The sequence below is a fragment of the Oryx dammah genome, unplaced genomic scaffold (assembly GCF_014754425.2).
Source record: "Oryx dammah isolate SB20612 unplaced genomic scaffold, SCBI_Odam_1.1 HiC_scaffold_15, whole genome shotgun sequence".
NCBI classification, from domain to species: Eukaryota; Metazoa; Chordata; class Mammalia; order Artiodactyla; family Bovidae; genus Oryx; species Oryx dammah.
The window spans coordinates 42,386,188-42,398,159 of NW_024070199.1; positions in this window are offsets into that span (position 1 = coordinate 42,386,188).

Genomic DNA, 11,972 nt, shown 5'->3' on the forward strand with positions numbered 1-11,972 from the left:
CTCGATGGACGTGAGTCTGAGTGAAGTCTGGGAGTTGGTGATGGACAGGGAGGCCTGGCGTGCTGCGATTCATGGGGTCGCAAAGAGTCGGACATGACTGAGCGACTGAACTGAACTGAACTGAACTGAACTGAACTGAGGGAGTAGATCCCAGAGCAGACCTCTTAAGAGTTGGGTCAGGGTGGTCTGACAACACAGTAACCCTTGCAAGATGGACAATGAACCTCTGAGACCCAGTGGCCATCCCAGAGGAGTGCCCAGTGGCCTCTGAGAAATCTGTGCCCAGGAGCAGCAGCCGCCACCTTCCTTCCGTCCCCGAGTCAGGCAGCCAAGCACGGGGGAAAACCCTCTGGGGTTGCATACAGGACACAGACTAGGAGCCAAACTCCTAAAGCTTTGCTGTCTTCTCTCTTCCTTGCACCTGTCTGAACCTGTGTCTCTTAAGTGCAGTTTACAAATTGCAAACAATCTCACACAAACATAAAATCTATCAGTTGTCCAAACCGGCGGCGGCTATGGCGCTTGTTACATCTTAGATGGAACAAAATAGTTAACGTGGACAGATACCTGTTTGTCATCCTGTGCCTCACATTCTAACTAAATGGAACAGAAACATGTTTCAACCTTTAGTAAATTGCAAAAAATCTTTAAAAAATGTTCTGAAATTGAATTTCTACAGAGAATTCCAAGCTATGTAAGCTATGACACACACACACGTATTTTCTCCAAAAACTTCCTTATAATATGTTCAAAGTTCACAGCTAAAAATTCCAGCAGGGACTTCCCTGGTGGTCCAGTGGTTAAGACTTTACTAAGCAGTGGGTAATGGGTTCGATCCCTGATCAGGGACCTGAGATCCCACATGCCTCACAGCCAAAAAACCAAAACATTAAATAGAAGCAATATTGTAACAAATTCAGTAAAAACTTTGAAAATGGTCCACAGCAAAAAAAAAAAAAAAAAAACCTTTAAAAATAATTCAAGCAAATTAATCAATTACAAAACAAATTAAACACAAAAAAATCACAACATGATTTGTATAGCTCCCATTACTTTGGCCATTTTCCAAGGTGTGATTGACACTTCATTTTAATGGGTGTTGTTTCGGGGAACTGCGACCATTGACCTTCAGCCTGTACGTAAACCTCCTCCTTGTGGGCACTCAAGCATGGGTGGGTATTTAGTTTTTCTCAATTCCCACAGCACGAAAGAAAAAACAAACAAAGCAAAACACATTACTGTTTTTATCTTATATTCCCTAACATTCAGAAAGAGTGTTTAGCCATCAGTTGGAGGCCTGGGCTTGACATGAGATCAAATGAACAGGCACAGCCTGGTGTCAAACTGAACCAGCAAACTTGAGCATCTGCAAAGGGGGGCAGGGACCCAGGCAGGCTGGCAGGCTCTGGTCAACAGCAGAGCACCAGCCACAGCCAAAGGGAAGGCAGACGGGCAGCAAGAGTTGCTCTACGGGCCCAGGTAGCCAGAGCTTCTTACTTTTCAGGAAAAACCAGAAACCCAGGTTTTAATAGGAACTCTATTTTTAAACATTAGCAATTAGTTCTAAAAACTGCTTTCAGAATATTCTAGGGGCCAAGTGACTCTCCTTGCAGCCTTGTGGTTAAGATTTTGCCTGTCAATGCAGGGGACGTGGGTTTGATCCCTGGTCAGGGAGCTCAGATCCCACATGTCACAAAGCTCCTCCCCAAAAAATCAAAACATAAAACTGAACCAATATGTGGCAAAACCAATACAGAATTGTAAAGTAAAATAAATAAATAAATAAATAAATAAAAAACTGAACCAATATTGCCACAAATTCAACAGACTTTAAAACTGGTCACATAAAAAAAAAAAAAACTTCTAAAAAGTCATTTGGAAAAAAAAAATATTCTATGGGCCAAGCAGTACACATTTGTGGCCTAATATGGCCCTCGGGCAGCCTGGCTGTGAATCTGGGGAGCCCGAATCTGCCACTCATTAACCGTGCCTGGTGGTTGCTTTCCTCCCTTCCCTTGGGTTCAAATCCTTGGATTCAAAGTGATATACCTGCCTAGTCACTTTGACCACTCCAGGGCCCAGCTTCCTCATCTATAAAATGCAGATAATAACATAACTCCTCCCATATGGCAATTATGGGAGAAAAGGAGATCCTGCAGGCAAAGAATCTACCTGCAAAGCAGGCACTTGGTTAAAGACATCAACTATGATTAGTTGTAAGCTTGGTGTCTCCCTCATCGCCATCATTCATAATTAATCAGCAAATTCTGTCAAGTAGGATTTATCCTTCTTGTTTTCATCCCCATTTTCTGTGCCTTAGTTGATATCTCGTCCTCTCACTCCTGCACTGTTCATTCCAGTGATCCAATGAACAGACCTCCTGCACTACTGAGCAGGGGACTCTGTGCCAGGGACCTACTTAGTGTCCCATTTTGACCCACTCCCATGCTGCTCCCAGCGGACTCAGTCTCTCTGCTCCGCAAATGATGAAAAGCAAAGACATGCTGGAATCTTTTCCCCTGTCACCTACAGAACAAAGGCAGTTTCCTCATTCTTGCATGCAAGGCTCCCCTCAGCCCCAGCTCGCCTCCTCCCAGCCTCTGTAGTCCTGTCTCTGTTCCAGCTCCACCAAATTACTTTTTCACCTTTTCCCAAGTGAGTCGCGTGGCCTCTGGTCATCAAACGCTGGCAACACTACTCTTCCTGCTTAGAGTGTTTGTTGTCCTCTTCTCAGCCAATGTCACCCCTTCTCACCCTGCTAAGTCCAGCCCCAAGTGGTCATCTCCACCCTGAAGCCTTCTGGGATCACCTCTCTAACCAGCCAGCCCGCCTCCTCGGCATTCCCCACCAGACAGGGTACATAGGTCCCTTCAGGTCCTCTCTCCGTGTGCGGCAACTGGTTTAGTGAGGCATCTCTCTCAGCATGAGATGGACAGGAAGCTGAGGGCAAGAACCCGGTCCCTTATATTTGTTGTATTTCCACCTGGCACATTGGTGAGTGTTCAGTGTTGGCTGAATGAATTAACGGGACCAAGAGGGCACTTGACAAAAGCCATACAATAACGCCACTTTTATACAACTTGTTGTTAGAAACAGGGATCTTGGACTTCCCTGGTAGTCTGGCGGTTAAGACTCCAAGCTGCCACTACAGGGGAACGGGTTCAATCCCTGGTCAGGGCACTTCTGACTGTTGCAATTTGTGACCAAAAAGGAAAAGAAAAAAGACAGAAATAGGGATCTTTGGGAAAATGCAAGGAAAGAATAATAAAAATAATACAAATCACCCAAGAGCCCACAATTTCCTCTAATGTGCACATTTTGGTTAAGTTTAGTTAAAAATATATATATTATATAAAGTTCTAGCTACTCAGATGATTGAAAATATCTGAACTTACACAAGGTGGTGTCATAGTGTCTTGATCTTCACTTTTTCTTTCTGTGGTCTCAGTGGAATGCATCTCATATTCCAGGAGAAAATGTAATTCAGCCAAAGAACAAGTTTGATGATTTAGTTCACAATTTATATACTGCAAAGCGTAATCTGAGAGATTCATATAACAGTAAACTGTCCGTCTTGACTGGGTGCCTGTGCAGGCCTCTTAGAAGAGGGGCAACAGTTTCTCTACACTCAGATATCACCAGAGGAGGCCCAGAGTGGTTGATCTTGGGGAGGCAGAGGTCTGAGAAAGAAAATAAACATTATTGTCTTTTGGCATTTATGTTCTTAAAAACTTGCCTCTGGAAAAAAAAACAACTTGCCTCTAAAGTGCTCATTCAACAAGCATTCACTGCGACTTCCCTGGTGGTCCAGTGGTTAAGATTCCATTCTTCCACTGCAAGGGGCACAGGTTTGATCCCTGGTCCAGGAACTAAGATCCCGCATGCCACATGACATGGCCAAAAAATAATAAGTTTTAAAAAATAAGCATTCATTGAATGAATGGACAGGTGGCTCCACAACCTTGCTCCCTGACTCCCAGCCAGAATGGCAGACCATGCCGTGACAGGCTAGGAGAACAGGTTGTTGGGCTTAGCTAGCAAGAGCAGAAGCAATTCAGCACAATGGTTTCCCATGTGGGTCTGGGTTCAGGCTACCTTGGCTCCGGGCCTGACCCAGGCAGTTTCTAGTTAAGTAGAGCTGAGAGATTGACAGTTCTTATCTCAGAGGGTTGTTGGAAAGATTAGATGATAGAGAATATGTTAAGGGCTCAGTACAGTACCTATGAGATTATTTTGATTATTATAAGAATTCAATGTTAGCTATCCTCATTAGCTAAGAAGATCCTACTAATAGGTTTGAGCCTTCTGTAGTTTATCTCTACAACTCTGTCCACACCCAATATCTCTACTTTATTGCCTTAACTATGAGATCAGAGTTCCTAGAGAATGCAAGAAACAGCAAGCTATAAACTTCTAACCAGGGACTTTCCTGGTGGTCCAGATTAAAACTCTGTGCTTCCACTGCAGGGGGCGAGGGTTTGATCCCTAAACTAAGGGATCAGGGAACTCAGATCTCACATTTTGTGTGGTGTGGCCAAAAAGATAAACTTCTGACTGATAAATAAGCAGAAATAATGGATCCAAGGAGAAGAAAACAGGCCACATATACCAAACACTTGTTTGGGTACAGTGACTCAAGCATAAAATAGATCTGGACCCTTGATGGCCAGGGAGATATGAATAACAAAAAGGTATGCCTTCAAATTGCTAGAGGAAATCCCACACCTCTGCGAGCCTAGACAAGTGTGGAATGACATTTTCAGGAATTCAAGGCTTCAAAAAATCTGAGATATTCTAAACGTGTTGTCGCTCAGTCGTGTCCAACTCTTTGTGACCGCATGGACTGTAGCCTACAAGGGTCCTCCATCCATGGGATTTTCCAGGCAAGAGTACTGGAGTGGGTTGCCATTTCCTTCTCCAGGGGATCTTCCTGACTCAGGGATCGAACCCCGGTCTCCTGCATTGCAGGCAGACGCTTTACCCTCTAAGCCACCAGGGAAGCCCTATTCTAAGGAACAGCATAAATTATTCCAGCAATTTCTCAATAGGTGTTAAATAGTATTGAGACAAGTAAAGTCACTGAATGTGAAGGACTGATTCACACAGCACCTACATGCTGAGTACCTGTGATGCATTGGTTAGAGAGTGGACTGGAACAGGTAACCCAACAGACACACGTTGATACCCTCTGGAGCTTACATTTTAGCGGAGAGAGATAATAAACAACCATAGAGGGGAAACTGATTCAGATGAATGCTCCAGAGAAAGATGTAGAAGGATATGGCAACCCACTCCAGTGTTCTCCAGTATGCCTGGAGAATTCCATGGACAGAGAGGCCTGGTGGGCTACAGTCCACCAGGGGGGTTGCAAAGAGTCGGACACAACTGAGCAACCATCACTCATTCCAGAGAAAGAAATCAGGGCCGAAAGCCTCAGTTTGGAGTATACAAGAACTGTAGCTGGTAGAGGATCCGGCTAAGTGACATAATCAGATAAATCCAGAATGTTGGCCAACTATAAGAATATGGGCCAGAGACTTGTGCTCCAGTGGCTAAGGGTCTGCACTCCCAGTGCAGGGGGCCTGGGTTCGATCCCTGGTGGGGAAACTAGATCACATATGCCACAATTAAAACCCGGCACAGCCAAATAAATTATCTGAAAAAAAAAGTTAAAAAAAAAAAAAAAGAATCGCCTTGCAATGCAGGGGATGCGGGTTCCATCCCCGGTTGGGGAACTAAGATCCCACACGCTGCAGAGCAGCTAAGCCCAGCGCACTGAAAGAAGTGAGTCTGTGCGTGCTGGAGCCCACGTGCCACAACTGGAGAGTCAGTGTGTCGCAAGAAAAGATCCTGCCTGACCCAACAAAGACCCGACACAGCCAAACAAATAAATAAATGTTAAAGGAAAAAAACGAATATAAGCCAAATTAGTGAAAAAGTTATCAAAGTTGTTAAAAAAACAAAAGAAGTGGGAGATTAATGTAAATTTAAAAGAGTTAACAATCACATTCAACATAAAAACCTTGCTTGGATCCTAGGCCAAGGGAAAAAAATTATAAAGTATATTTGGGGAACAAGGAAGGACTTTGGAATACAGATTGAATGTTAGATGATATTAGGGAATTATTCTTAATTTTTGATTTATTAAATTAAAAAATTTAAATTTACTAGGTATTATGAATATGTAGGAGAGTGTTCCTACTCTTAGGAGACACACATGAAATACATAATGTGCTGTGTGTGCTCGGCCGCTCAGTCATGTTCAACTCTGTGACCTCACGGACTGGAGCCTGCCAGGCCCCTCTGTCCATGGAATTCTCCAGGCAAGAATACTGGAATAGGTTGCTATTTCCTATTCCAGTGGATCTTCCTGAACCAGCAATCGATTCTTGCATCTCCTGCCCTGGCAGGTGAATTCTTTACCACTGCACCATCTGGAAAGCCTCAAAATATACATAAAAAAAGGCAAATAGAGCAAACTCTTAGTAACTGCTGAATCTAGAATATTTTATTGCCTATTGCTCTAATCATTAACTTTTCTATATATATTAAAATGTCCAATATAGAAAAACTGGATAAAAAGGAATGGAGAAGGACACACTCAGTCATGTCTCTTTGTGACCCCATGGACCATACAATCCATGGAATTCTCCAGGTCAGAATACTGGAGTGGGTAGCCATTCCCTTCTCCAAGGGATCTTTCCAACCCAGGGATCAAACCCAGGTCTCCAGCAATGCAGGAGGATTCTTTACCAGCTGAGCCACAAGGGAAGTCCAACAACACTGGAGAGGATAGACTATCTCTTCTCCAGATCTTCCTGACCCAGGAATTAAACCGGGGTCTCCTGCATTGCAGGCGGATTCCTTACCAACTGAGCTATCAGGGAAGCCCAATCATTAACTTTCCTGTACATATCAAAATGTTCAGTATAGAAAAACTCAATAAAAAGAAGTGGAGAAGGACTTCCCTGGTAGCCCAGTGGTGAAGAATCCACTTGCCAATGCAGGGGATTTGGGTTAAATCCCTGTTTCGCGACAATTCCATGGGCTGAGGGGCAACTAAGCCTGTGTACCACAACCACTGAGCTTGCACACCTAGAGCCCGTGCTCTGCAACAAGGGAAGTCACGGCAACGAGAAGCCCGTGCACCACAGCTAGAGGGGCCCACGCTTGCTGCAACTAGAGAAAGCCTGCCTGCAGCAGTGAAGACCCAGCACAGGCACACAAAACAAAACAAAATACTAAAAAAAAAAAAAAAAAAAAAAAAGATATATAAGGAATGGAGGAGAAGTAACGTAGATAACTTTTTGGAGGAATTTAGCTGTGAAGGGAGTGTGTTAGTTTTCTAGAGCTTGCTGTAAGAGATTATGACAAACTGAGTGGCTTAAAAGGACAGAAACGTACTATCTCACAGTTCTAGGGGCCAGAAGTCCAAAATTAAGGAATTGGCAGAGGCCACCTCCTTGCAGAGGTTGTAGCGAAGAACCCAGTCTGTGCCCCTGACCTCTGGGGGCTTACCCCCGCCTCACTCCAGTCTCTGCCTCTGGAGTCACATTGCCTCCTCCACTTCTGCCTGTGTTTGATCTCTTTCTGTCTCTCTCTTATAAGGACACTTGTGCTGGCCTATCAGGCTCACCCAGATTATCCAGAATAAGTTCCTCCTCTCAAGATCTTTACCTTAATCACATCTTTCACCATATAAAGTAATTTACATTCTTCTGCCACATGGGCGATATTCACAGGTTCCTGGGATTAGGAACTGAGAAGGCAATGGATTAGGAAAGGAATGTATCTTTGGAGGGCCACTTTTGTGCCTAGCACAGGAAGAAAGAAAATGCAACAGTATCTAGAGAGGAATGTGGGGGCATGAAAGGTTATGTTTTTAAGATGAGAGAAAAGATTGCATGCTTACAATAACTGGTTTGAGACATTTTGCTGTACACGGCAGTAACAGTACAACAGTACAGTTGATTTGTTCATTGTGTTAGTCACTCACACACAGGAAAATTCATAAAGAAAACAGCAAGGCCATCATCAAAAAGTCTCCAAATAATAAATGCTCGAGAGGGTGTGCAGAAAAAGGAACTCTCCTATGCCGCCGGTGGGAGTATCAATTGGTACAGCCACTGTAGAGGTTGCTCAGAAAACTAGAGTTGCCATAGGATTCTGTAATTCCACTCCTGGGCATCTATCTGGAGAAAACTGTAATTCAAAAAGATACCTGCAGGACTTCTCTAGTGGTCCCCTGGCTAAGACTTCATGGCCCCAGTGCAGGGGGCCAGGGTTTGATCCCTGGCCGGGGAACTAGATCTGGCAGGCTGTAAGAAATATGCAAGGTCCCACATGACTCAATTAAGACCCAGAACGGCCAAGAAAATAAATAAATGATTTCAAAAAGTATGGCATAGAGTTTACAGATCTTTTGGAGACTGGGGAAAATTATAAAGGGATGTGTATAAAACTTTTTTTTAAGGTATTTATTTATGGCTGTGCTGGGTCTTCGTTGCTGCATGGGCTCTTCTCTAGTTGTGGTGTGCAGGCTTCTCATTGTGATGGCTTCTCTTGTTGCGGAACACAGACTCTAGGATGTGCGGGCTTTGGTAGATGGGGTGTGTGGGCTCAGTAATTGAGGTTCCCAAGCTCCAGAGCTCAGGCTCAATAGTTGTTAACACATGGGCTTAGTTGCTCCGAGGCATGTGGGATCTTCCCAGACCAGGGATTGAACCCATGTCTCCTGAATTGGCAGGTGAATTTTTTTTACCACTGAGCCATCATGGAAGCCCAGAAAACTTAAAAGTTAAAAAAAAAATAAGACTATTATTAATATAAACTTGTTATGAGACTTACTTATGATATGATGAAGTTTCTATCCCTTAGAAACTGTGTAGTTTTTTTTAAGTATATAGAGGAGAAAGGGTGACATATTCCTTTCATCCTAACTATCCATGACTGCTTTTCACCACCTCTTAGGTTCCTACTGGACAGGCCAAGTCTTGATACAGATGCTTTGACCCTAGGTACTTAGGGAGTCTCCTCTCTTCCCTGGGGTGACAAGGGATGCTGGATGACAAGTGGAAGACATAAAAGAAAGCCCCAAAGGAGACAGGCCCAGGGGGAAACTCCATCTGATTAGATGAATAATTAAAAGTCAAAACGAAAACAATAATCATACAAAATAATTGAGACAATTTCAAATCAAGTATGAGCAATTCAAATTTGAAGTGGAGGTAAGGGGAGCTTGTGGAAATAGTGATCATGGTGAAGTGATTAAAATGGTGGAATCCATTGTGTCATGATTGGTCAACAGGAAAATAACAGAATTCTATATCACCAAAACTACCATTTAATAGAAAAACCTGTAATCACTTTTTAAATTCCAGATTCATATCAGAATTATATTGGAATTTTTTGAAAAATACAAATGCCCAGATACTACTTTTTTTGTTTCTTCGCTACAATTCCAGATACGTTTCTAATGAGCAGCCATGTTTACAAAGAACTGGTCTATATGAGGATCTTTTATCTAGCTTGTTTCACTTCTTCTATTTCATACTCAGTGCTCCCATTTCATTTAGTTTATGCTTTCCAGTTTCTCCATCTCATTTTTTTTAATGTACTTTCTCAAGTCTTTATTAAGCATAGTAGAAAAGTTCTTGTATACATATACATAAATAATATGTATATTAGAAAACTTATGAATTTTTGCCTAAAAAATTTATGACACTTTGATTCCACTTGTTTGACTTAGCATAAATAGAAAGCTAGATTTCTAATTTAAAGAAACACATATGTAAAAAGTAACTAAGGTTTGCTGTATAGCACAGGGAACTATAGTCAATATCTTGTCATAACCTATAATGGAAAATAATTTCAAAAATAATATATGTGTAAAAGTATAATGAATCACAAAAATAATTTTATATTTTGAAATTTAGTAATGTTTATCTTTTGCCAGTTTTTCCAAAAGTCCTATGGACATCTAATAACATATGAGATACAAAATTTTAAATTTATTTGTGTAGGATATAAGATTAATATGAATAGAAATCTATTATATTTAAATTATTAATGACATCTTTCAAGATGCTCCTATTTTTTTCTGAACTTCATATTCTCAGAGAAATGTTAATATATCTTACTATGATTATATATTTTTTCTTTTCCCTTATATTTCTTCTGATTTTTGCTTTATGTATCTTTGTTTGTTGTTAGGTGGCTAATGGTTTACGATGTCTATCTTCTCTGTGAATTGTATCTTTTATCATTAAAAATATTTTGTTTCATTTAAAAATAAATAACTAAATTTAAAATAGGGGAACCCATGGGACTTCCCCGGTGGCCCAGTGGTTAAGAATCTGCCTTCAAATGCAGGGGTCCAGTGTTCAGTCCATGTTCAGGGAACTAAGATCCCACATGCAGGGGGCAACTAAGCCCCGTGCGCCACAACAAAGGGCCCATGTGCTGCAATAAAGACCCAGCACAACCAAGAAATAAAATAAAACAGGGTAACCCAGAAGTTATTCTGGATACAATTTGCAGGCTAAAGGGAAGATCAGGGAGGCTGGGCTCGGTCCAGATACACAGGGCCCAGTGAGAAGCCTGTCTCACTGCATTGTAAAATTAGCTACATGGGAGAGGAGAGGAGAGAAATAGGGAAGAAAATAACTTTAAAATCCAACAAACATAATTACTATTATGGGATGTGGCTTCTTACTTTTTTCTGTCACTTCTTTATTTTCTCATCTCTGTGCTCACCTTTGTCGAGCTCCTCATCCTTTAGGATCCTCTCTCAGACACTGATCACTCCAGCCCACATCTCCTTCCACCACCTTCATGATCTATCCTCATCCTGAGGCCACTGTCCATTTTTCTCACTATGCATTCTCCTACATCTCATAAACTCAATCATCTGGTAAACTAAATCTTTCTAGCCCATCCTCAATACATTTCTAAAGCAGTTCTCTACAAGCTCCTTAGTCACAGCTCTTTTCCAAGAAACCAACGTCCACTTTTCCTCTAGCTATCAACACATTAACAAATCTTCTCTTTCTTCCCAAAATGTTCCACTTCCCTCTTTATCAGACTTCTCTACTTCCTTTGGTCCTGGTGTCCACCTTCATTCCCAGTAGCTCTTCATTCCCACTCTTTCTTCTCTTAGGCTCAGATGCTCTTTCTCTCTCATATTTACCCCTTCAGGGTCAATAACATTCTGCTTCACTCTAATTTCTCCTCTTTGACTTGCAAAACTTCCCCTATTTGCTCCTCTTTCCTTCTTACATTCTCCATCTCCTCACTCACTTCATCTCCTTCCTCCTCTATAATTGCTTTCTCTTCCATAGAAACAGATTCATCACTATTATCATTTTCTTCTTCCAAGATATCCTCCTCCTCCTCCACCCCTTCCTCATTCTCTTCATCATTCGCTTCTACACTTTCAAAAGGAATTTCCATTTCAGCATTGGTAATTTCTATCAATTTTTCATCCCCAATCACTTCCACCACTTTCTCAATTTGCTCTTCATTTATGCTCCCCATTCTTGAACGTGCCAACTTCTCTCCACTAGTCCCCAGCTTCTCCCTACTGGATCGCTGCTTCTCTGTACTTGACCGCTGCTTATCTCCAGTGGATCTCAACTCCTCTCCACTTGTCCCCAGATTCTCAACTCTGGATCCCCGCCTCTCTCCCCTGGATGCCCGCCTCTCTGCCCTAGACCCCCGCCTCTCTCTTCTGGGTACTAGCTTCTCTCCACTTGTCCCCAGATTCTCTACCCGGGATCCCCGCCTCTCTCCCTTGGATCCTCGTCTCTCTCCCCTGGATCCCCGCCTCTCTCCCCTGGATCCCCGCCTCTCTCCCCTGGATCCTCGCCTCTCTCCCCTAGATCCCCGCCTCTCTTCCCTGGACTCCAGCTTCTCTCCACTCAAATACAGCTTCTCTCCACTCGATCTCAGCTTCTCTCCACTCGATCTCAGCT